Source organism: Panthera tigris, chromosome A3 (assembly GCF_018350195.1).
Source record: "Panthera tigris isolate Pti1 chromosome A3, P.tigris_Pti1_mat1.1, whole genome shotgun sequence".
Taxonomy (NCBI): domain Eukaryota; kingdom Metazoa; phylum Chordata; class Mammalia; order Carnivora; family Felidae; genus Panthera; species Panthera tigris.
The window spans coordinates 138,762,102-138,787,875 of record NC_056662.1 but is presented as its reverse complement, the minus strand read 5'-3'; the positions used below and the strand labels follow the sequence as shown (position 1 = coordinate 138,787,875).

Here is a 25,774-nt window from a genome sequence, read left to right as displayed (position 1 = left end):
ACCCGCTGACCGCAGACGTCACCTTCCCGACGCTGCAGTGCCGTCTACTCGCTGACCACTGACGTCCCCTCCCGGATGCTGTAGCACCGCCCACCCACATCCGGCTGACCGCTGACGTCACCTTCCCGACGCTGTAGCACCGCCTGCCCGCTGACCGCCGACGTCACCTTCCCGGGGCCAGGGCGCCACCCACCGCTGACCAATGACGTTACCTTCCCGAGGCCCACCCGCTGACAGCTGAAGTCACCTTCCCGACCCTGTAGCGCTGCCTACCCGCTGACCGCTGAGGTCACCATCCTGAGGCCACGGCACCACCCACCCGCTGACCGCTGACATCACCTTCCTGAGGCCACGGCGCCACCCACCCGCTGACCGCTGACGTCACCTTCCTGAGGCCACGGCGCCACCCACCCGCTGACCGCTGACGTCACCTTCCTGAGGCCACGGCGCCACCCACCCGCTGACCGCTGACGTCATCTTCCCGACGCTGTAGCACCACCCACCCGGCTGACCACAAGCCTTCTGCCGCCCCCTCACCCCTCGTGCGTGCAGCACGGTTTGGGTATATTCACACTCAGGTACCTAACACACGAGCTGCCGTGCAGGGAGCTCAAGGATCGTATTTCTTGATGAAATTCTAATCTGCTTGCACCCCTTCTCCATTAGCTCGCTGGCTTGCTCTGTGTCGATGGCCTGTCCCGTGTTCCTGAAAACCCCTGCTGGGTGACGTCCTCTTCTGTCGTCCTTGTTTGCGGGGTAGTAAGCCTTTCCAAAGTGTTGTCTGGACGGGGGGTAATAACACTGTTCTACCTCCTCTGGAGAAACATGAAATATTCGGTCATCTGAAAATACCTTCTAAGTTGTCCCGTAACAGGATTCCACGGCATCTTTGCACAAGGGAAAATGTGAAAGAAATAAAGGATTACTCAGTAGACACTGCCAAGTGGCTTTCTTTTAAACCTAATGATGAGAGGGGTTTTTTTAATTTTGTAAGGAATATAATGATTTGGTAAAAATGTCTTTTACAACTTACAATGAAAATACGGTGAACATTTATTCTGTTAGTATTTTCACAAAACAGAAGTCCTCACTGTCACTGAAGTGTGCCCTATGAGTATGGATTTCAGGAGTTTGGGCATAAAATTCCTCAGTTTTTCTCTTAGAGCTTAGAGTTTGTTTTAACTTGTTCTAAGAAATACTCACACAATGCTGAAGTGCATAGATTTCAACAATCGTGGAATTATTTTCCCTGAAACCACCCAGAACGTTATTGTAACAATTCTTCATGAAAAACCAGTATGATTAACCTTTCAATTTATCTCTAACTATGGAGGATGCATATTTCAAAACAGGCTCTGGACCTTCTTTTGTCCTGTGAAACTAGCAGTATTTCATGGAAAATATGCGATGCAATCAGTGGATGTCTACTTTGGGCCATGATTTCTACTTATGAAAAAATATAGTGAATTCAATATGGTTCTTGAAAGCATTTTGAAAAGTTCTTTTTTCCTGGAAAAAAAAATCTCATAAATATGAGTAATCTCTCTTTCCATTAGTACAGTGTGACATTTATCTTTGTAGGTATAAAAACATGAATCAGCTGGCAACATATTTCTCAGGCAAGACTGCAGCCATTTTATTAGCGGGTCATTAACTGGAACTGTGGAGAGAGCTGAGTCATCACGGACCGTGACAGGAGCCGGAACCTGCATTCTTGTCGCGCAGTGCAGCACGAGGTCCTCGTCATATATGTAGTTACCTACTTGTTCCGCTTTCATCGAAACAACGACTGGTAAGTGTCCTTCTTGGCATTGGGGATGTGGGTGTTTAGGTTACTTAGGCAAAGTGAAAATACATGGCAATGGTTTTGTTATCTGTGAAGGAAAATATCTTCTGACATTCAAAACTAGTCTTTGTGGGGGTGAGGGATCTTCTGGGGCTTGGTGCTTGCAGATCCTTTTCCTGCAAACGAACTTCAGATATATTTTAAAAGACCCTTCAACCAAAAGCCACATATGCACGCTGGTGCCTGTCAGAGAAATGAGGCAAAGAAAGCCCGATTCGTACCTCAAGAGTCACAGTCCTTATGGGGAAACAAAATGTTCACACGCAAAGTATTACAGGACAAGATATATAATAAAGGCAGTGGTTCTGCTCAGCCCTGCAAAGTGGAGTCATGTATGTTTCCCTGACATTTTTACTGACCATGGAGAAATTGTACCTCCTACAGGTACAACCCGAAGTCCCTGACAGATGATTGAGAGATGACAGATGATCGATAGAGGATAGATAGATGAGAGATGACAGATGACAGATGATTGACAGGTGAGAGATGACAGATAGATGATAGATAACAGATGACCGAGGGATGATTAGATGGCTGGATGGATGCAGACAGACGTGGACACTGAGACACTAGTACAGGCACCTGGCGGGAAGTTCAACCAGTTCTGTGTCTTTTGTCGCCTCACAACTGACGGGCACAGTGACTGGGATTTAAGCCCAGGCCTCCCAACTTGGAATCGCATTGCCAGTCTTACTCCTGCTGGGCAAGCTCTGGGACTAGGGGAGCGGCAGGGTCTTCCTCCCTCCCGCCCCCCTCCTCCCCACACCCTCGAAGCCCCCATGTCCCCTCAGATTCGGGCTCCCTCCCTCCTAACTTTGCTTCTCCTACACCTCCTCCTTCCCCTCTTCCTTTTCCCTCCCTCCTGCCTCCTCCCCCTGCACCCCTGATTTTCAAAGCTGACGTCACTTCGCCAGGAGATCCATGCAAAGGAATCTGAGGACACAACCACATCCTTGCACGCCCAACGCGGTCGGCCCTGGGCTCTCTGTTTTCCAAGTCCGGACTCCAGCATCAGACCCCAGGCCCCCTTCTGGGCCGTGCCACATCCGGTCCAGGTGGCGTGTCTGCCCTGTGGGTGGCGCCGGGGACAGGGAGCAGCAGAGGCACATCTGTTCCTCTGCCTCGAAGCCTCATTTTCACCCCCTACGACTTCACCTCCGCAGCCCTGGACGGCTACAGAGTCCAGCTCAGACACGCAGCCTCGGTTTCACAGGTGACCCACAGACAAGTGTGTGGTGTTTGGGGCCAGAAGTCGGTGTATGGGATCAGCGCGCCCTCCTCCTGTGCTGGCTGAAGTTAAGGAGCTCCCTGTATAAGTGCCCTTGAAGAAAGCCCCACGAGGACTCAGAAGGATAACGTGCTCCCGCAACACCGCGAGCAGGGCCTGTGCTGGGGCATTGATCCCCCCTAGACGGTCAGCCGAGTGCAAACGAAGCCGTCGGCCCTGCGCCTCTGCAACCAGGCCGGTCCACACTCGGAGAGGCGTTGGCTGTTTTTCCAGCACAAGATTCATGTCGCCTTTGGGCACCCCCCGGACGAAACGTCCACGAGGGCCCGACACCAGGCATGGAACCCGCTTCTTCGCTACCTCTCAGCGACACTTCTCGCACGGGGACTGAGGCTGCTTGGGGTTCGCGGGGCCAGCAAACTGGGAACAGGACTCCCGCTTGTGCTTTCGAAGAGGCTGGAGCCAGACCTGGGCGGGCACGTGGCAGGGCGGGGCCTCCAGGAGCTGCTTCCGCTGAACACAGCCTTCCTCGACCGCCTCCTCCTCCCCCTCCCCCTCCCCTTCCTCCCCCCCCTCCTCTTCCCCCCCCCCCCCTCCTCCTCCTCCTCCTCCGTTGGTCCCGGCTGAGCACACCCGCAACAGGCCGCAGTGAGAGCGGTCCTGACCCCACAGTCACGTGGCAGAGAAGCGCTCCTTTTGCAAATTACCCGGAATGGAGCAAATGGGAGGTCACGCAGGGCCCACCTCCTGACGCCACGATCTTAATTAGCTCTTGCAGACCCGACGCCTGGGGAACAGGTGTTAGGACTTCCACGCAAGAGTCCGGGAGACGCTCGGCACGTCACAAGGGCCGGCCGTGTGTTGAGATTTGACGGAAGGAGGCCTTGGATGGGACCCATGTGGGCTTTCAGAAAGAGCAGGAGGTAGTTTCACGGAACGTCCCCAAGAACGGTCAGTGCGTGCCCGTCACACGCCCGCAGCAGAGGGGCCGGGAGAGGCCTGGCCTCACGGAAGCTGCGTCCGGGTCGGGGCCTAGGAGGACGTAAGGGGGGTGGTGGCGTGAGGCCGCCCGGCCTCTGGGGAGGATGCCGGGGGCCCCCCCGGAGGCAGGCGGAGGAGCAGGGACCCGCCGTCATTGCGGAGACGAGCCGGCAACCGCCCCCCGGAGGGACCGGGTCCAGCTCCGCACGCCTGGGGCCAGGGCCGGCCCGGCCAGGACAGAGAGGCCTCCCGGAGCCGAGGGCAGGGCCCACCGGAGCCTGGCTCCAGACGCTGCCCTCGCTGCACGTTTCCCCGGGCGCAGCCTCCCAGCTCGGAGCGGATGGCCGGCCTGGGTCTGCCGGGGCAGAAGGGCCACTTCCTGCAGGGAGACTCGCCCGAGCCACCCGCACATGCCACCTAGAACACGTGCCTCTGCGAATCCAGGATGGCTGGATTTTGATGAGGATGAACTCGGCACTTCCCCCTACTTTCAGAAGTGGAAAACGTATGGGTCTCTCAGAAATACTCCTGTAGGTTAGGTTATTGGTCACGTTCAGGTATATCTGTGATCTTTAACATCTGTGTGGGTGTGGCGTGGCCACAAACGAGGTGTCCTCACTGTGGCCTCACCATCCCCCACCCAGGGGATTCCAGTCCTCTTCCTATCCAAGGCACAAAGCCCAAATCTTTAGCTGTTCCTCCCTTCTGTCAAGAAAAATGACGTCTAGATTCTAAGTTGTCTGACTGCACACGCTTTCCCCTCGGTCCCTCGGTTCCTCGGTCCCTCGGCCCCAGAGGAGCAGGGCACTGGCTCAGGCTCCCGGGTGCCACCGGCCCTCCCCCTCCTCTCTGTGGGTCTGGTCCTGGCTTCACTTCGAGACCTCTCCCAACCCCAGGCTCAAACCCCAAGCTTTAACGCATCCTTTATTTTCTTTTATTTTCTGTAACGTTTACAATATTTATCACACTCTGGTAAATGAGTATTTGTAGTTATTATAATTATAATTATTATATAGTCATTGGGTTATATAGTTATTATAGTTGTTGAGGGAAGTCTCATCCTAACATAAACCCCGCATTCAAGAGTTACCGTGTCTCACTTTTCCAACAGATCACCTGTGGACATCACTTCCCCTGGTAACTGGTCCCGGGCGCTGGCAGTAGGGACTCCAACCTTTGGACTCAGTGAAGGAGCCTCAGAGAACGATGTGGTTCTCCTGTGGATCCTTGGTTCTGGAAATGAAGTGCCTCGGGACTCAGTTTATTTGTGGAATGAAGCATTCAACTAAATGAAGGTAAAAATAGGGAACCCTACAAGCTTTCTGCATATAAGATACAAGAACAGTTTTTTTCAGTGCACCTGTGCCTGGCACATTTTCCTAGGGACACCCCCAGTCCTCCTGTTTGCCTCCAGGGTCGTTGGTCACTCTGTGTGACATTCAGCTGGTCCCCAGGTAGTTCTTCCAGATGTTACACATGCAGCTGGTCTCAATTCCTGTGCTTCCACGTGACATTTTCATATTATTTGAAGACTCTTGACTTGGACCGAGTTAGCATAAACCTCACCGGGTTTACTGTTGTGACACATGCACTTGTGTGTTGCTGGGCCATGTGTTTCCCTGTATAACCCGCCTGGTTTTTCACAGCCAGAGATGGGTGTAGTTAAAGCGCTCCAAATCACAGACCTCCAAGAGTTGATGTACCTTTTTGATACAACTCCCTCCTGACAGGTCTACTTTTTTTCCACCTGGGCCAAATGGTAATGTAGTTTGGCTGATTTTCATGTGCTTGGACAGCTGTCCCCGGAGATCCCCATGCAGCTTGGACGACTGTCCCCAGAGACCCCGGTGCAGCCCGGACAGCTGTCCCCGGAAGCCCCGGTGCAGAATTAGGGTTTTCCTTGGAGAGTCTTGCTAATCCTGTTCACTCACTTTTGTGAACAGTTTTATGTTAGGACATGAACAGTACGTTTATCCAGTTTTCGGGAAACACAAAGCCAAGAAGCCTAGTCTATGTCAAGTGATAGTCCTGGCTCATGACCACTGCAGAGATGAGATCAAGGGGGCAAAACGGATGAAATGAAATAACAGAAATGTCAAACCTACATTTGCATTGGAAACACACACGTACAGAGTGAGGAAGAGTGGGTTAGATCATATTTCAGCTAAAGGATTTATGGGATTTTAATTGGGATCAATACAATAAGTGACACCGTAGCCAGAAATGGGTAGTACCAGGTCCCCTCCATCGACTCACATGTGGAAATGGAAAAGTCGGGAGATCCTGGCACCCAACACTGATCAGTGAAGCTTTCAGCAAAATAGCTAAATAGAGACACAGATAAAAACACTCTGAAGAGCACTCAGCACAGAGCATTGGGCAACCATCTCAGGCATCAGCTAGAAATTATAGCATTTTTGATATTTCACATCCTTGTTATGAATACTTTATCATGGGAGGTGGAAATGCTGTGTGTCTCGAAATAATGTGAAGCGATCAGATGAACTAGGTTTTTGTCGATGACTGGCCGCTCCCCAAGGCGGGATGGGCTTACAGATGGCAGTTACAAGTGGTGTCATGGGGCAAGGAAAACCGTCCCCGCCAGGAGCAGGAGGCTGTTGGGTCCCACACACCTGGAGGCTCACATTCCTGGCTGAACCGACAGCTGGAAGAGAAGTTAGGGAAGAAATCCTACAACTTTTAGGGCTTCTTGTAAAAGAGAGTCAGTGATTATTTGATTCAATAACCTTGTATGTATTTTAGTAACTTTGTACTTTGGGACAACATTCAGAGCTTTGAGAGCTAGCTGCCTGTAAAAACGGAGATAAAACAGACCAGGAGCCAGGCAACGGTCCTCAATAAGTTTCATCAGGACCCAGAGGTATAAATGCTTGGAAGTGGCAAGTTTGTAAATATTTGGCTCAAATAATCTTTTTAGATCATGTTTAGTAAGTCTTGATGTGTTTCAGTTGTGTTATGTCTGAAGATGTATTTCTTCTGTAGCTTCTACGGCCAGGGCGAGTCCAGCGCTATTTTCTTTGAGAAAGCAAACACAACTGCATCATCCCTTTGTCTCTGATGTTCTAAATGTTTCTTTAGAGCCTCTTCTTGGAGGATGGTCAGTGCCTACCACGTGAAAATGTCCGGTGTTCTCGAGTGTGTAAGCATCCATCTGTGTGTGGGTTCTGCTTAGTAGATTGCTTCCGTTAAAAGATTTGCCTGATAAGCTCTTAAGTCGTAAGCATACCGGTGTCTTCTGCTTCTAGTCAGTTGATTTAAGTGAATCTTAATCAAGATCCTCAAATCTCGTTCAGTAAAACGAATGGACCCACAAAGCTAGTATCTGGCCGTCACCTACAAGTTCGGAGTGGATGTACGTCTGCACACCCGTGCGTATTAATCTAACCTGTGGGAGGAGGAGGTCCGTGGTCCAGAGAGCCTGACTTAACTCCGGTAATTTCCCCCACGTAGCGTCTTGGTGTGAAGGGCTGCAGGAAACACACCATGATTTTTATACTTTAGGAGGAAAGGTGGCTTTCATAACGTGTCAGAATCTTTCAGTGCCACGAACGGAGTCTGTGCACTCAGAAAACCTGTTTTGGATTTCTGATCCTTAGAAGGGGTTACTCTTGAAACACTGGAGTAACCGTGGCCGCTAGCAGGTGCTTTAACAACCGAAGTCTGAAAGTTCGGCAGCAGACTGTGGGGTACGTCCTGGCTCCCAGGGGACTGGTCGCCCCGGGGAAGACCATAAGCGTCGCCTGGGACGCTGGGGGGCCGGAGCTAGGACCGCCCCTCTGACGCTGCTGCTGGCTTGGGGGCTGTCTCCAGACCTCCTGTGATTATCTTCTCAGACTGTGATCCCGAGTCTCGGTCACCAGAAACCGTTGGAAACATCAAGAAGCCATGAATGAGGACTGGCTCAATCACGGACTGGCTGCCTCATTCCCTCCAATTCTGCTTGCAGACCCGAGAATGTGTTTCCATTCCTACTGCATTATAAAGAAGCAGGAGAAAACTAGTTTCCTATCCTACACACGTTAATGTTCTTTAGGTCGTTTTCAAGGATGACGCCATGTCTTCATTAAGCTACTGGCAGAGAGACTGACCAAAAGCACCTTGGTTTGCATCTCAGTAGATGAAAACGTGCCTGCAGGTGGAGATCTGTGTGGGCTGACCACGTGCGGACTCACCGCTTATGTCACCTGTCCCCCAAAGGCCCAGGAGCGCCCAGACTTCCCTTCATCCTCAAGTTTGCCACTTGGTAAGGCTGTGTCTTCAACACCATCACCCAGACAAAGATTTCTTGTACCCGCCTACACTCTCCTGCAGCATCAGAGACCCATCGTTATGACCTGGCATGTGCCAGCCAGCGCTCACTGGACGATGACACCCCTGTGCCCTGCCTCACGGCCCACAGGCCCTTGGGGACAGAGAGCAGGCAGTGCCGACCGAGGATAAGACAGACAAGGTCTACGCGGTGAAGTGCTGCTTTCCTTAAGAGAAAGGAAGAAACGGAAATGAAAGTCGCTCGTGTGTTCAGAGGTCCCCTGAGAAGCCAGGACCAGAATACCTACAGCCACATGTGAGTCAGATGCACCCCTACAGACACAGTGTCAGCCGCCCAGTGACCCAGTCTTACCTCCCCCCAAGGGCTCCACCGAGTGACCCATGTCGGGACTTCTCAGGGACCGAGAGGTCCATGATCCCTCTGATGAGGCAGGACGGTGCCTGGTCCCCCGCCATTCACAACATGGAGACACAGCCATGGTCCCCACTTTGCACATCTCCTGCAGATCCTGACATCCCGCTGTCCTTTGGATTCTGTAGCCCTGCCTCAGTCCCTCCGGCACTGCCCTCCCGTGCTCCGGGTCCCCAAAGCTTCCATGCAAAGTTCTGTGGCTTCCATGGGATGTTCCCTGGGGCCACACAGCCCCGGCACCTTCTCCATGCACAGGCACGGTGCCCTGCGGGAGCCCTAGCAACGCCCCACAACGTACGCCTTTCGTCCGGTTTCTCTTACACAACTGACTTTAATAGCCAGCAGAGAAGACTCTTCGGCAAGCACTGAAACCTGACCGATGTGCACTGTCTACATGGGGTCTCAGGATGTGTGTGGCACGAAAGCCACCAATGAGGGTAACACACCGCCAGTGTTTCGGTGTGGGAATCAGAGCCGTTGCAAAACTTGCAACGCTTGTCGCTGAGATTTTCAAACAGATTTTCTCCTTTTCAGATTAATTAAATAATGTATCTACTTTAAAGGACTTGCTACCATATTTGTCTTTTGTCGGTTTAGACAGAGGACCATGGCAGAGGACGTGCACGTGGTCACGTTAAGGAAACAGCAACTTCGGGCGCCGGCTTCCTAAAGCGGGACGCGTTTTGTACCTGGCTCGGAAACTCCTCTCCGGCGGAGGCCTTCTCCATCTCCGTCTTCATGAGGTGTTCTAAAGGTTTTCTTCCAAACTTTCCATGTTTTTTAGTTCCCTTTATATCTCTGTCTCTTGTTGTTTACCGTAAGCTTACTTGAGACGCTTGTATGATTTTATAGTAACCGTTCACACTGTGCTTTATGTACACGAGCGAATGTACCTTGTATGACATTTAGGATGCTTGGCGTCAGGTCCTGACTCGGCACCGTGTTGTCTGCAAACAACAGCTCCCGGCCAGTTCCAGCCGTGGCCGTGTCTGCACGGCCTTCAAGTTGAGAACGATTCATCCTCATCGCCTTCTGACGCCTCACCACTGACCCCACACACAGACACCCACATTTATGGCCACAGTTTCTGCTGGAGTCCGGGATTAGGCGCTCGGGATCTCGCAGGCTTCTCCCAGGGGGCCGGCCGGGCTGCGTCCTCATCCGCGGGCTCACCGGGGGGACCATCTCCAAGTGACGCAGGTGTAGGTGGAATCCAGTCTTGCTGCTGGGAACCACGGGCCCTCGGTCTCTGGCTGTCTGCGTCCCGAACACGCCGAGACCTCCACAGGCAGGTCATGTCGTGGGTATTTCTTCATGGCCAAGGCAAGAGGGAGAGACCCTGCGGAGGTGTCCTGTAACATGGAGTGCTCACTGGAGCGATCGATGGCTTGTCACCTCTGCCGTATCCTCCAGGTTGGAAGCAAGCCACAAGTCCCACCCACGATGGGCCATGGGGTTCCTCCAAGGACATCAACACGGGAGGCAGGACCATCACAGGCACTTTATAGTTTCCTGGATGCACCTCCTTACTCTTTCAAAGGTGGTAAACATTTTTAATTCAATCGAAAAGGATAATGTGACAGATACTTCATATGTGGCCCATAAAGCCCACAATATTAGTATTGGGCATTTTACAGAAACTATTTGCACACCCCAGACTTCATGGGCTATGCTGGGTGTGCAAACGCAGTGTAGTGAACGTGCCCTGGTGTCCCCATGTCAGTTATGAGGAAGAGGAAGAGAAGACAGGAAGTCAGAAGCTTTGTTCTTTGTGTTGTGTTGTCCATATCATCAGACTGTGTTAACATACACAACAGCTGTGTGTGAAGCCAAAGCTGAAGGAAAAAAGACATATGATCCCGGTACTTTGTGATGACATTCACTTTCCCTTTCCTTTGTCACCTGAGGCTCTCCCCCTGCCAACCTTCCCTTGTCCCGACCCATAGGCTCTCCACCTGCTGAACTTTTTTTTTTTTTAATGTTTATTTATTTTGGGGACAGAGAGACAGAGCGTGAACAGGGGAGGGGCAGAGAGAGGGAGACACAGAATCTGAAACAGGCTGCAGGCTCTGAGCTGTCAGAACAGAGTCCGATGCGGGGCTCGAACCCGCGAACCGTGAGATCATGACCTGAGCCGAAGTCGGATGCCCAACCAACTGAGCCATTCAGGCGCCCCCTGCCGAACTTCTGTTGCTGGTTCACTGCACGCCTTTGCCCTCGACAGCCAACTCAAGATTGAATTTCAAGTCGTTGAGATTTTCCTTCTGGAAACTTCCCCCCCAGTCCCCAAAGCCCGAGTGACAAGTTCTTCCCACAGCCTCTAATGGTTGTGAAACGTGTCCTTACTTTTCCCTGTCCCTTTCTGTGCTGAATACACCGACCATGAGCAAGAATTGTGCCTTTATTGTTTATTGCTGTGTCTACAACTCACATCAGAGAATGTGAATATGTGTGCATGCATGTGCACATGTGTAAGTGTGTGAGAGTGTTGCACATGTGATGGTGTGTGCAGGCGTGTGTGAGACTAAGTAGTCACGTGTGTGTGTGCATGTGCATGTGTATGTGTGCATGCATGTGAGTGTGTGTATGTGTGAGTGTGCATATGTGTAGGCATGTGTGTGAAGGTGTGTACGCAGGTTAAGTGTGAGGCTATGTGTGAATGGGTGTATATGAGTGTGTGCACATGTGATGGTGTGTGCAAGCGTGTGTGAGACTGAGTGGGTGTGTTCATGTGAGTGTGCATATGTGAGTGTGTAGGCATTTGTGTGAATTGTGTGTGTTTGCACATCTGTGACTCACATATGTGTGAGACCGTGAGTGTGGTCCTCCATGTGAGTGTGTGATGTGCACATGTGAGTGTGCATGCGTGTGTGTATGTATGTGTGAATGTACAGGGAGGGGTGTGACTGTGTCTGTGCAGGTATGTGTGAGACTTGCGTGTGTGGTCCTGTATGTGTGTGTGCACGTGTGTATGTGCACATGTGTGCAGGCACGTGTGAGAGCATGCGCATGTGGTGTGCGTGCAAGTACACAGAGCCAACCGCATGCAATGTGACTGGACAACGGTGCCCCAACACGTCATCATCTGTTTTGTCTCCAACCTCGCCCTGATCTTCCCCTGCGTCCCCAGCCCTGTCCCGAGCCCTTCGCGGGGAAACCGGAATTGTTGACCACGTCCTGTGCCTGCACCGCATCTGCCCAGAGAACTCAGAAACTCTGGGAGAACGTTTCCCTACCCTCCCACCTCCAAAGATGTCCTGTTTCCTCTGCCCGTCTGCCCGTGACAACCTCGTTACCTTCCCACAACAACTTTGTGGCTCTTGGGTCTGCAGCAAGACTTAGGCGTAAACCCTGAGGTCGATAAGCAAAGGGATTATCGGTCGAAACTTTCTTGAAGCCAGCAAAGTACTGGGGGCCAAGAAAACTAAAACTCAGAAGTGACCTCATGAAGGTAACACATGGGAACAAGAAGAAACAGCAGCAAAATGTCCCATGTTAGATGACTTTTCTCCAAGACCTCAGGACCCTTCGGGAGAATCTCCCTGGAGCCACATGGGAAGGAAATTGTCACGAGGGTCTCTAGCACGGCGTGTTCCGTCCTGGCGGTGTCCACACAGTTCCGGCTGCCAGGCTGGTTGTTTTGAAAATCCCTGGGCTGTGCAGCCCCCGGGGGCTTCAGTCTGGGAGCCCCAGGGAGGAAGGCAGCCTCCACGGGGAGGTGCTGATACAGACGGCACAGGTCTGAGGAACCGATGCACTCCGAGTGTCAGAGCAGCTGTTTTCTGGGGGGGAAACAACATAACAAGACGGAAACGAAAGAAATTCTTCACAATAAATAAAACTGATTTTAGCTCTATTACACACAATGGAGAAGTCACACCAGAAAAGACTTATTGAAAGTTCCTCCTGGCGCCTACATTTGATAGTTGGTGTGTAAACCCCTTGGGAGCTGTATTTTTGGCTCGCAAGTTTCGTAAGATGTGGTGGCAAAGAAACTGCAGTTCTGTCGAGGGCGGACTTGTTCAAAGTGACTTAAGCAAATCCACTTGAAAATGTAGTCAGACCTCTAGAGACAGCTCTCCAAAAATAAGTCACTTTCTGATTTCTCCGGACTTGAGTAAGCAAAGTCACCTTCCCAGAACGTCGGAGTTTGCTTCAGGCATCCACCCAGCAGATACTCGCAGGGCACCTACTGTGCGCTCTTCGTGAGTATTCACGCTACTGATAATGAAAACACAGACGTTTTTCCTTCAGGTTCTGTGTAGAATAGGTCGTGTGTGTATGAGTAACAATCAAACCAGGTACAAAAGCATAAATAGATTCAGAGGAGGTGGGATCCACTAAAAAGAAGGCAGATAAAAAATCTCTTTCTGGATACAATGCCCCAAACAAGGAATTGGAAGTATGAACTGAATTTCACCTACAACTATTTTCTAGGAAGAAGCAAATGTTCAAAGGGGTGTCTCGGGAGTGGGGGGTCTTTGTATAATACTCTTTAAAATCGCTAAGGGGGCAGGAACATCAAAAGTAGCTGTATTAGGGTTCTCCAGAGAAACATACTGATTTAGATATCTGGATAATATTATAATAAAATATGATAGGACATGATATAACATAGCATTATAACACAATAACATTGACATGATATGAGAAATACAATCCATAAGCTCTACTCTAAGGAATGTGACCATGGGATTGAGAGACTGACAAACCCCAAATTCTGCAGGCTGGAGCCCCAGGAAGAACCAACGTTTTGGGCGTGAAGGAAGGAAAAATCCCACATCTCAGCATGACTCAGGCACAACGAGTTCCCTCTTACCTGGGGGAGCTTCAGCCTTTTTGTTCTACTCAGACCTTCAAGTGGTTGGATGAGGCCCACCCACACTGGGGAGGACGGTCTGCTTCACTCAGTTAACTGCTGTAAATGTTAATCTCATCCAAAAACATGCTCAAAAATATCCAGGATAATGCTTGACCAAATATCTGGGCACCTCATCACGGTGTGCATTGTGATGGGGGTCCCCATCAAGTCAATACATAAAATTAGCCATCACAGTGTTCAACACCATAAAACGAGGTAAAATCTCATGACACATCCCAAAATGGAAATGTTGTGTAGCAAGGGATTTAACCTTATAATTACACAGACCAATGTTTAAATATATTTGAGCTGGGAAAGCGTGACAGACAGCATGCTTCAATGCCCAATAGCACACTGGCAAGATAAAATACATATTACATTTAAGGTAAGGTATCTTCACACATGCAGGAGGGGTAATACGTGAGAAGATTTGCACCAATGGTTAGAGCACCGTAATGGAATTTTGGTTAACATTTTTCTATAGTTCTGAATATCTGGATTTTCTTTTTCTTTTTTTCCAATACCTTGACTTATTTATAAACTGAAAGTAAGGGGTGAGTTTATCATTGCCCATAATGGAAAGATTTTTTATAATGACTAGAATAAGTTAGAAGTGAATTCAAAGCAGTCTTCTGAAAGTGACTGATTAAGACCCTCCTGAACCGTGATCAATTCTGCTTAGTGGAGGCAGGGGCCGGCAGCTTTCAGAGCGATCCACGTGGCACCCAGGGTTGGTGACAACAGAGGGCAGGTGACGTTTCCAGGAGTGCTAACTTGCTGGTGACCTCTAAGCAAAGCTGGAAAGAGCAAAGAGCCGGGACAACAGGAGATTAACTGTGTCCCGAGGAACCTTTCTACCAAACTGCCTTCATCATCACTTCTCCTGTGTTTAGCTCCATATGCAGCCCTAGTAAGCCTTCCTGTATTAAGGGCTTATGTCGGAGGAAGCGCATTCCAAACACCTACTGAGCATCCAAATGTTTTGAAAAGATACCCTAATGTGAGTTTGCAAGGGCAGAGAATTTTCTTCAAGGCACCAAAACACTGCAAATAATCCATTGCTCACTTCTGTGACGCTGCCCTCAACTCCATCTGGTAAAGATAAATCACCCTAATAAAACAGCACCGTGGCTACATCCTGCAAGTGAAATCAATCCTGCTTCCACTGGAGCCACACCACCTAAAACAGTTCCCAGCACACAGTGATCACTTGAGAGTAGGTGATGGAATAGTACAAGTCTTTGTTAGTTCCGCACTTTTAAAAACATTGTATGACGTTCATTTCAATTCTCACAAATAAATAAGATGTAACAACTTCCCTTATAATAGTACTACAGAGAAAGAAACCCCATCTGTTTACTTATTTAACAAATACCGTGATTTTTTTCTGTGCTAATTAAGAAGTCCAGAGAGTTGAATTTATGGGGCACAAGATCCCAAAGGCGTCGTTTCCTGCGGAAAGCAACGCATAAATGAGCTATCGCGGCACAGCCAAAAGCTGTCACTCGGATCTCCGAAACTGCATCCTTGGCTTTCTGCACATGCCCCGGGGACCTGAGGGAGAGTTCTGTGATGAGTTATAACAGGTGTGGCTCTGCCCGAGAGGATGTCTGATGACATCTTGATCTCTCCCACCTGACACGCACCTGTCACATGTGACGGTCCTACCCCACTGCCCAGGACAACAGCGGATTAACCCTCAGCCACCACATCCAGGTGCCCTGTCCCTCCGGCACCTTCCCCGCCACCTGCTCCCAGGAAAACACTGGAGAGGAAGATAGGGAATCGGAGGCCCTATCTGAGTTAAACCTGACACCTCAATAAACATGAGAGATTTATAACTCAGTGTTTGCTGGTGAATTGCTCTGATCTCCCACCCCTGAGGCCTCGTGTTGTTACCATACTTTCTCTGTTTTCTGTTTGCCTTTCTACCTATGTCTGAAAGCTACTGGAAATATGTAATGAGATAATATATACAAAATGGTTTTGTGTGTGTGTATTCATAAGTTTGATGTTTTCCCAAAGTACAGATTTGATGTTTGTATTTTTTTGACATTTGCCTTAAAGTGAAAAATTCACACTGAGCCCTCTGTGTAAGTGTTGATAATTTTCAAATAAAGTCATATAAAGCATTTGTAGTAGAGTCATAACTTCTGTGTCCATGAAGTTAGGTTGACATTTCAATACAGCCAGGTAAATTCCACATCAGTTGGCTAAAATTTGCAAGGCTCTTTTCCGCTTGGTAATGTCGTAATTGACTCTATGTTCTATAACAGCAAAATACTAACAAACCAATCTCTTTGAAACAGTTTACTTATTTCCATAAAAAGGGAAGTTTAAGAAACTCATTGTAACAACTGATACCACTCAGAAAATATTCTGCAGAAATGAAATATCTGATGTTGAAATATTACAATTAAAACATGAAGACCATTCTTGTTAAACGAGAAAGGTCAAAATGCTGATGTTCACATCAGTAAAAAAAATAACATTAGAACATAAGGCAAATGAACAAAGCGTTAAGAAAACTTCCTACTCTGTAGAATTAATTAGCCTCACTGAAGTACACTTGAAGATATTACGTGTAAAATGGAGACATTTCCTTAACTTGGCCCATGGTCAGCAAAGGACACATAATGTAAACTTCCTACAAATGACAAAAAAACCTATTTCTCACATCCAAAATGCTAATCTGAGGAACAACAGTTAAACAAGCATAGGATTTCAGCTTTTTCTATTGCTACTAAATGAAATAAACTAAATCAACATTCAATAATCCTTTCCTAAATAAATAAATAAATGATAAATAAATGAAATCGATTCCCAAATTGGGAAGGTCAACTGTTACCAAAAAGTCTGAATATTGTGGCGGTTCTGGATATTCGACTCCAAAGTCAATCATCTGGAAAACTGTAACCAACCATCAGACTGGAAAACCTGTCCCAGCGATGGAAAATTCTGCCCACCTGTGTTCTAATCAAGAAGGTCGTTGACACTGCAGAGTAGACCAGGTCTAGCGCCCCCACTTGTGCCCTGCGGGTCCCCTATTCCCAAGGTTAGCTTCTGCTCTGGTGACCGGCAGATGGGTGTCTGTGGCACCGTGAGGGGATAGCTAATTGGGCATGGAGCCCTAACACCAGGCGTCACCTGGATGTTTGTTCATGACGGTCCCCCATGCTCCTCTTGAGGATGTGGTAGGACGACACGGTGTCCACAGCCGGAGAGAGGCTGACTCGTCGTCACCAGCAGGCTGCGGGTGCTCCAGGGACTTCCTGGGGTCCACCTCTAACCAGCAGGGGCTTCATGAGATGAAGTAAGTCAGGACAATCCTCAAAACAGGGTGACGCTTGCAAAGTCAGAGGAGCTCTTTTGTTTGCTCCTAAACTCCGGCTTCCTCTGTCCAAAGCATCGAGCCCCGTTCCCGGGTCAGTGGGGCTTGTCTCCCTGCCCCTGCCTCTGAGACTGGGAGCCACACGGACGGAAACCAGACCAAACTCTACCAAGAAATGGTTAAGATTTTTCTACCCAATGATAAAACAGGCAAAAAGAAATTAGACCTCCTTCCCAGGACCCTTGCCCAGCAAGAGAGCACCAGTGTCCGGCCATCTCATTGACAAAGAATTTCTGTGTGAATAAATCAGAATTTCATCGAAAAATGCATGGCGAGAAGAGGCACAAAAATTGGGGGAATAAAAAGTAACAAATCCATCAGATTCTCTAGAGTGAGGCTTAAGAATGTGACACTGGACATTTACCTTATCAAAGTTTTTTCAAGAGATATGAATTTTAATAAACGTGTACCTAGTGTGCATGTAAAAGGGTATGAGTATCACGAAACCAGGTTTGAGGATCAAAAGTGAGGATTCTGGGTTCACAGGAATACTACTGCGGACTATGACGATTCTTGGAGAGTAGCCAAGCGACGACAGAGCGTTCTGGAGCAGGAGAGAGGGAGACGTCGGTCTGTGGGGGGCAGACCCCGGAATTTACAGGCACGTGTGCACGGAGGGCGCGCCCCTGCCCTCCGCCCCGTCTGCACACGCTGCCCGCCCTGTGCACATGTTGCCTTCAGACTTCCAGGTTATGATCTACAGATTTATCGTCGTACCTTTTCCCGAGGAAAGATGGCGGCTCCTGCTCCGGACGCACCTGCAGCCCACGCCTGGGGGGTGGGATGTGTCACGCGGGCTGGTGAGCCAGGGAGTGAGCGTGAGCCCAGCGTCTTCACGATGCACTGGTGGGCCGGGATGAGAGGGCTTAGGGGCAGGACTGTGGCCGAAAGCCACGGTGTCCGCCAATCGATTATTGAGAACACGTTAGGTTTGAAATGGAATTTCTTACAAAATTCTTTTTTCATAAATGTTTACAAAATAGGAATAAAATATTTTTGATAGTGAACGCACATCCAACTAGTCCTTAACCCCCAAAACTGAGGATGTTGAAATTCCATGACCACATAAAAGTATTTTCTGGGGATGAAATAATTTTAAAGTAAAAGAGGGAAAGAAAGGGGCGCGTGGGGGGCTCAATCGGTCGAGAGTCCGACTTCAGCTCGGGTCATGATCTCGCGGTTTGTGGGTTCGAGCCCCGCGTCGGGTTCTGTGCTGACAGCTTGAAGCCTGGAGCCTGCTTCAGATTCTGTGTCTCCCTCTCTGTCTGCCCCTCCCCTGCCCATGGTCTATCTCTCTCTCTCTCTCTCTCTCTCAAAAATAAATGTTAAAAAAATTTTTTTAAATAAATAAAAGGCGGAAAGATTAATAAACTGTATTTTCATCGTTAGTGTCTAAATTATTTTTAATCTCTCTCCCTGATAGATTGTACAATTTAAGACAATTAAGTTGTCCTGTTTAACATTTTTGGACACCCTTTAAGATACAAGATCATAAATTTAGTATTTGGGAACTACATCCACCAAATTTAATACTTCTCTTCCTCGTGCTCCCTCGAGGTACTGAACTGAGTACGCGCCCATCTCCCCATACACGGCACCTGACTACGACTCTATTCAACACCCCAGCTGATGTTTATGGGGCACTCGCTCTGAGCCCAGGGAGAATGAAGCAGTTTTCACGTTATCTCACTGATTGTCAAAATGGCGTTAGGAGGCAAAGAAAACCGCCCTCATGTTACTTGTGGGGAAGCAGGACCCACGTGGCAGGCGACATCCTTCAGGCCACACGCAGGTCCCTGCTGAGCCCTGATCTAGCGCCTACACGGCTGCCTCCCTGAAGACTGCGGGTCCTTCAGAGGCAGGGGTGGGGGCGGGCACCTGCGCATCCCAGCGGGACCCACGGTCATGGCCCTCTGGAAGTCCAGGGAGCAGCTGTGGCAGCACGTGGCTGCAGGGCACAGGGGGGTGGGGAGCATCTGGTTCAGAGGGTCCCAGCACCTGGAACCCCTCTCCTGACTCTCCACCCGCGTTTCTTCATCTGTGGTGAGATGGACTAAATGTGAAGCATCTGGAACACGTGCATACGTGCACGCACACGTGCACATACCTGCACACACGTGTATGGGTGTACGCATACCTACACACATGCGCACACACCCCTCACATGTGCACACAATGCTCACGTGCTCATATGTACACATAAGTGCACACACACCCTCACCTGTGCACGCAATGCACACGTGCCCATGTGTGCACGCATGTCACGCACATGCATGCACACGTGTGCACACACCCTCACATGTGCACACGTGTGCACATGATGCACACGCCCTCGCACATGCATGCACATGTGTGCACACACGTTCCTGCGTGCACGCACATGCACACACGCACAAGGACAGAACACCCCTCACGAACCCCTGGGAAGGCTGCCACCTGTTCTCAGAGCATGAAGCAGGGGCCCTGAGGGGGTGTGGTCATCAAGAGGTGGGAGGCTCAGCTCCACCACCAGCTGCGTCCGGATCTCTCTCCAGTGGAGTCGCAGGACCGTTCGGCTGCGCGTGAGGTGAAGGGCCTTCTCGGGGACTTGGCAGGTGGCTCTTCTGCCTTGTGCCTGCGGTGGGGGGTGGGGGGCGGGCAGGCCTAATACCTGGGGGTTTGCTTCCGGCAGCGCAGAGCAGGAGGTCGCAGGCTCTGGGCACGCAGGCCTCGAGGGTGGACGATGGACGTGCCCGGGGACAGCTCGGCCACGTGGATGGGGCACATGTGGCTGACCTGCGACTCTCGGGGCGTCACACCATTCCTTGCCCGCGCCGTGGCTCACAGCCACGTTCACGCCACACCCCACACTCAAAGAGAACACGTCCCGCCTTTGCTATTAAGTCAATGTTTGCAGTAAGGCAGGTTTGGGTGGATCCCTTCCTATAGTTAAGGTAGAACCTTTCTATTCTTGGTTTGCTGAGAATTTTTATCGTGAATGGACATTCACTATATCCAAGGCTTTTTTTAATCGAATATGGTGATCATTTGATTATTTCTTTTAATGTGTTAATGTGGCAAATTTAATTGACTAGTTTTTTAATGTTAAACCAACTCTTTGTTCCTGAAATAAACTTTGCTTGGCTATAATACTCCGTATTTGATATGTATCACTGATTATGGTTGCTGATATGTTTACCGGCTTTGCCGAGATAATTCACTTACCGTAAGACTCGCCCATTTACAGTGTATGGTTGAGTGGGGTTTCTGGAACATTCACAGCTACGGAACAATGACCACAGTGTGACCCTACAACGATTCCGTCCCCTGCAAGGATGCTAGTATCTTCACACACGAGCCCCTGGTGGGTTTGCCTGTTCTAGACACCTCAAATAAGTGAAATCCCACCATTTTTGTCCTTTTCTGGCTGGTTTCAAGGTCCATCCACATTGTAGCAAGTATGAGGGCCTCACTCCTTTTGTGTCTGACAATATTTCGTCGTACAGGTGATTGTATGGACACGCCGGCTGTTCCCACCTTTGGTCTCCCGTGGACGTGTGGCTGTGGACCTGTGCACAGGTCTGCGTGGGGGCCCGAAGCAGCTCTCCTGCACGAAAGAGGCTGGAGGGCCCGACCTGCCCTCGTCCACAGCACGGGTGCGGGTGCCCCGCGGCCCAAGCCATGGTCATCCACTCCATACCGGCCTTTGGCAACACAGAGCTGAATAAAATGTCACCTCCGGATTTCCTCCAGCCGCAGAGACCTCCCCGGAGAGCCCTTCCGCCCCAGAAGGCTGACCGACTGGAAGGGACACCGGCCTCTTCCCAAAGGCAGGGCTGTGCAGAGCTGGCAGCAGGCACAGCTAGGATGTCTCTGTCCTCCAGTCCTCGCCAGAGGTGCTCCTGCATAAGAGCCAATCTGACGCGAGCGTCCTGGTCCGTCTCGGGAAACCGGAGCTCTGCACCACCCTGCCAGAATCTGCTGCCACTGCCTCCGGCTTCTGGCTGGGGTCCGTCTTCCGATAAAAAATGGGTGGGGGAGTGTTCCCTCCTTTTCTATTTTCTGGTTGAATTTTTGCAAGATTCAGTGGTAAACTTCTTTGGGTTTAGAATGCTCTTCGCGGGAAGCATTCACTTCCAAGATTCGGCAGGCTTAGCAGTTCTGGAACATCCATGCTCCACACCTACCCCGCTTAGAAAGACGCATCGTTCAGGGATTTCTCCATATCACCGAGTTTTTTGTGTATTAATATCTGCTCACCTTACGTTCACGTCTTGTAATTTAGTGTAACCTTTGTAACTATACAGATGAGGGAAACACAAAGCTGAAGCTATTACAGCCGTCGAGAGCACAGACATCACAGCTTCTGCACGGGCCCGAGGGGGTCCGTGTTAGCCCAGGTTCCCCGGAGACCTCGAGTCAATGGGGTATGTGTCCACGCACAATGTGATAGCATCCCCAATCGTCCCTCCACACGCTGAGACAGAGGGAGACGGACCTAGGGCTGCAAGGCTGGAATCTGCAGGGCAGGCCAGCACCTCACTCATCAGGCAGAATTTCTTCTTTGAGAAACCTGGTTTTGCTCTGGAGTCCTCCGCTAATCGGGCGAGGCCCCCACACCGTGGAGGGAACGCCGCTGTACTCCGAGGCTGCCGACCACACCTACAAGAGACCTGCACGGTGACACTCCGGGTGCGCCTGGACAGCCGAGTGGACCCTGAAGCTGACCATCACAGCCCCGTTCCCGGCTTTCAGCCAGGAGTGCTGCTGTCCTGTGTGGCCAAGTCCTCGGCAGAGAGTGGGGACTTGACTCACGACGGCACCTGTCCAGCAGAGAGGACAGAGAACTGGGTCAGTTCATCTTTTCCTGTGTCTGACTGCACGTGACTGTGTCATCTCCGCTCGGAAGGAGCAGCCCTCTGGCATGAGGACCTGTTTGCCATGGTTCTGTGTGGCTTTGGTCTGCACTTGAGCAACTAAAGCTACAAGTTCTCTGTGAGTCTGTGCGCACAGTAGTTGGAAAAACGCCTTACCTGTCACTGTGGCACAGTAAATATCTTCCTGCCCCGGAGTGTACTAATAAATTAGATTATGGGGCCCTCGTAACCAAGGAACTCTTCTCTGGCTGGTTTGTAGTCTAATAGGTGTTTATATAAAACTAATATTCCTTGAATTCCAAGAAAACTGAAGAGAACTACCACCTAACATTGGAAGTACACTAGAATTTTATGAAAAAAAATAAAGAAAGAACAACTTTTCTAGAGAAACTGCTAGCACAAAAACATTTTTGTTCCCCATAAGAAAGCAAATTCAGGGGCGCCTGGGTGGCTCAGTCGGTTAAGTGTCCGACTTCAGCTCAGATCACGATCTCACGGTCTGCGAGTTCGAGCCCCGCGTCGGGCTCTGGGCTGATGGCTCAGAAGCAAGCCTGCTTCCGATTCTGTGTCTCCCTCTCTCTCTGCCCCTCCCCCGTTCATGCTCTGTCTCTCTCTGTCTCAAAAATAAATAAACGTTAAAAAAAAAATTAAAAATAAAAAAAAAAAGAAAGCAAATTCAAAGAAACCACAGATAATCCTTTGACAAAACAATCTAGTTGGATAATTCTGATTTACAAACTCAATGTCTGATACAGTTTTTCATTTAAGTTTTATAAGGTCTCTGTTTTGTCATGACAAGTCTAGTTAATTTCAACTTCCTAAATTTCCTCTACTACTTACTGTTTGGATAAACTAACGACGTGTTTATATCATCTTTAAGATTATAAAGTATGTATAATTATGCCTTCAACTAAATGTAGTTGTGGTTCTGACCGAGGAACCTCTTCACCGTGACAGTAGTTACATATCGTGTGCAACCTTACAAATAGTTGCTAAGATCTTTAAACTAAGACCTTGGAAGAATAGAACTTAGCTTTCTCCTGTTTTTAAAGTGGCTATATCTTTGGGTCATGTTAATGAATGCATCCGCTTTTATACATTATGTAGGAATTTTAAAATGTGCTTCCCCAAAAAGAGTCAGATTACGTAGCTTTGCTCATCTGCAAAATGCTTCTGGAAGGTGAGGTTCTCAGTTCCTATCTCTTGCTTTCCTCTGTGAAGTAGGAATTAACTTACCTGGTTAGAAGTTTCCATGGTTATGGGTGGTTGAGACCATCCCAGCAGCAATGGTGATGGGTATACGGATGAAATGTCCATTTAATGAAGGGAAAAAAGAGACTCATTTTCCTGAAGGCTGCTGGTTAATCCTGTATGTGAATGAAGAGAGCTTGTGAATGGACATTTTATTTGCTTTGGGTTCTATGTCTGCAAATAATGAATTAGCACAATGTGTTAATATCTTGGCAAGTTTGGCTCCGTTTTGATGGATTTATTCATCAGAGTTTTAAAAAGGATCTTGGGAATCCATTACAGCCAACTGCTACCTTAATGCAAAACTGACTTTACCTCTGTAAGAATGACAATCTAGCCTTAGAATTTTCAGCCTGTTTTAATAGCAAGTAGTAACAGGTGGCGGCTTGCCTTCCGTGCAATCCACCGATGGCAGATATTCTGTTTCTTGCCACAATAACGTTCTGTTCCGTATGTTCACTCTCTCATTTCTTTCATTATTAAAAAATTTGGAAATGGTTTCTCACTTGTGAGGGAGCAAATGGTTTTCAAAATGTCATGGCTTCTGTGTTCTGTTTGAGTCTGTATCGTCACTGATTAACAGGCCATTCACTGTCCAGAGACACCGAGGATTGTATCTTCATCATATTTCTTACTATTTTTTTGATTTTCAACATTACAAACCCAATCTCACCCCCCCACACACACACACACCAGAAGAAATGTTCAGGGTGACTTTTATGCTCAGACTTCCTCTGCGATGTCCCCCATGGCCAAGGAAGTGCCTCTGAGATGAGCCTCACCTTACAAAGAGATGACGGCAAGGCCGCCCTGTTTCCCTGGGATACCGCACACGCTGCTCGCGGACCACAGGTGTGAGCCTGTGGGGAGAGGCATCTGTCCGGAGAAGCCTGACCACCAGGTGACTTCTGTCCGGTAAGTGGATGCAGGCAGGTCTCAGAGATGAGCTGTTGGGGAAGACGCTGGCCATTTCCAGTGTCCTTGCCGCGTGCAGGGTGTCCTCACCTCAGGGGAGAACCGAGCGTCCAGATCTAATAAAACGACTGTGTGTTTAATGGGAAAAGAGGGTGTGACTTTCTTCTGTCCCAGTGTGGGAGTCATCGCAATATATTAACTACGTGTCCCATCATCATCAACAGCTGGGTTTGCGTTTGCTCTGCTCTCCCCAAAAGCTAGAAATTAGGTTTCTGTTAAGAAGGCAGCCTTGTGTCCTCCAAGGGAGAGCGTGATGCTGAGCTCTGACCCACCACGGACCCTCAAGGACGGGCTGGAGGGCCGATCAGACAACTGCCGGGTAGTACCCTGTTCCCAGAACTGCCTTTGGTTTGGTAACAAACGGCTCCATGAAACAGGTGACCCGAGAGCCAGCACAGTGAGAATTAATTATGTCTCACTGATTACGGCCATGTGTTTTGTCGTAGAACAAGGTCTGTGTAGCTTTCCTCTCTATTTCCAGACAGGTTTGTATAGATGTCCCTGAAGCTCTCTCTCTGTTCCTTTGTTCCTCCCCAGAACAGAGGGTTACTGTCTAACTTAGTAACCAAGCGCTTACCATGGAAATAAAATATTCAAAAGCAAATATTTTTACGGAATAGTTTTACTTTCAATGGCAAAGTAATCACTTTCATGGGTTCAAAAATAAATGATGCACTTTTTTTTTTTTTTTTGCCCCAATCAGTTGTGCAAATCACGTCATAATGGAGTATTGTTTTGGAGACTAAATCTCATTTGACCAAGTTTGGAAAGTCCATCATTAAGAAGCAAGGATGTCCTTTGTCAGTGGAACCAGTGCCTACAAAGCCTTTCTAGGAGCTGACCTTGTGTGATCCCGTGGTTTGGGGTCCTGGCTCTAAGAGCGTAAGGAATGTGTCTCCCAGGCAAATCAGGAACTCTGTCAGGTTGAACAACCTCGGGGAGAGACGCACCTAAATTTCTAGGAAGCAGGCAAAACTGAGAGAGATGGTTTTCTTGAATTTGGTTTCCTACCCTTAGAATAATAGACAAAGAAAAACAGCAAAACAGTCTCTGAAATCCTGGAGGGTGTTGAAAACACAATCCTACATCCCTCACAAACAAAAGAAGTTTAGCCTCTGGCGCAAACACTGGGTAGCGACTTACTGGTGGTGATGAACGAGCTCTCGGGCTTATCCTAGCTCGTTCACGTTTCTTGCGGACCAGTGTAAACAAACCACACCCAGACACAAGGAAACCAGGGTCCCTGGGGTCGCGCACAGTCTAGGGAGGGTACCCAGCGTGGCAAGAGGAACACTCGAGGCCGACCAGGAGGTCAGAGGGTTACTGTCTGTCTCCAGTGTCACGCTGGGTGTCGCCGGGCAGACTCCCAGGGTCACCTGGTTGGTATTTCAGGGATGGGCCCGTTCCCTGACTTTCCACATATTAACACACATTAACTTACAGAAAAATGAGGGTGCGGAGACCCCTGTCCCATAGCAAAGGAAGTGTATTTGTCCAGTGAGCGGTCAGTCACCTCTGCAGGCACAGGAGTCCTCGGAGGTCACAGCCCCTCCTGTCTGTGCGACATCACTCTGTTGGAGGTTGTGTTTGCAACGCTAAGCCAGCATTCTTTACGTGAGCCGACGTAAGTACCTTGTTCTAACTCACGATGAACCACCCTCATCTTCCTGCTTGTTACCTCGT

The 25,774-nt window shown here is 49.4% G+C and overlaps 2 long non-coding RNA genes across 2 annotated transcripts; one reads left to right on the top strand and one right to left on the bottom strand.

The window, feature by feature from the left end:
* The first annotated feature begins 131 nt into the window (after positions 1-131).
* LOC122237460 lies at positions 132-10,765 on the top strand. The gene is made up of 4 exons (XR_006216073.1): positions 132-578; positions 1,582-1,792; positions 5,167-5,350; positions 9,355-10,765. It is a non-coding gene; the product is annotated as an uncharacterized LOC122237460 (long non-coding RNA).
* A 10,452-nt stretch (positions 10,766-21,217) lies between these two features.
* On the bottom strand, positions 21,218-24,550 carry LOC122237101. Its single transcript, XR_006215316.1, has 3 exons — positions 23,899-24,550; positions 23,102-23,232; positions 21,218-21,811 (listed from the first exon to the last, which is right to left on the bottom strand). It is a non-coding gene; the product is annotated as an uncharacterized LOC122237101 (long non-coding RNA).
* Positions 24,551-25,774: the final 1,224 nt, after the last annotated feature.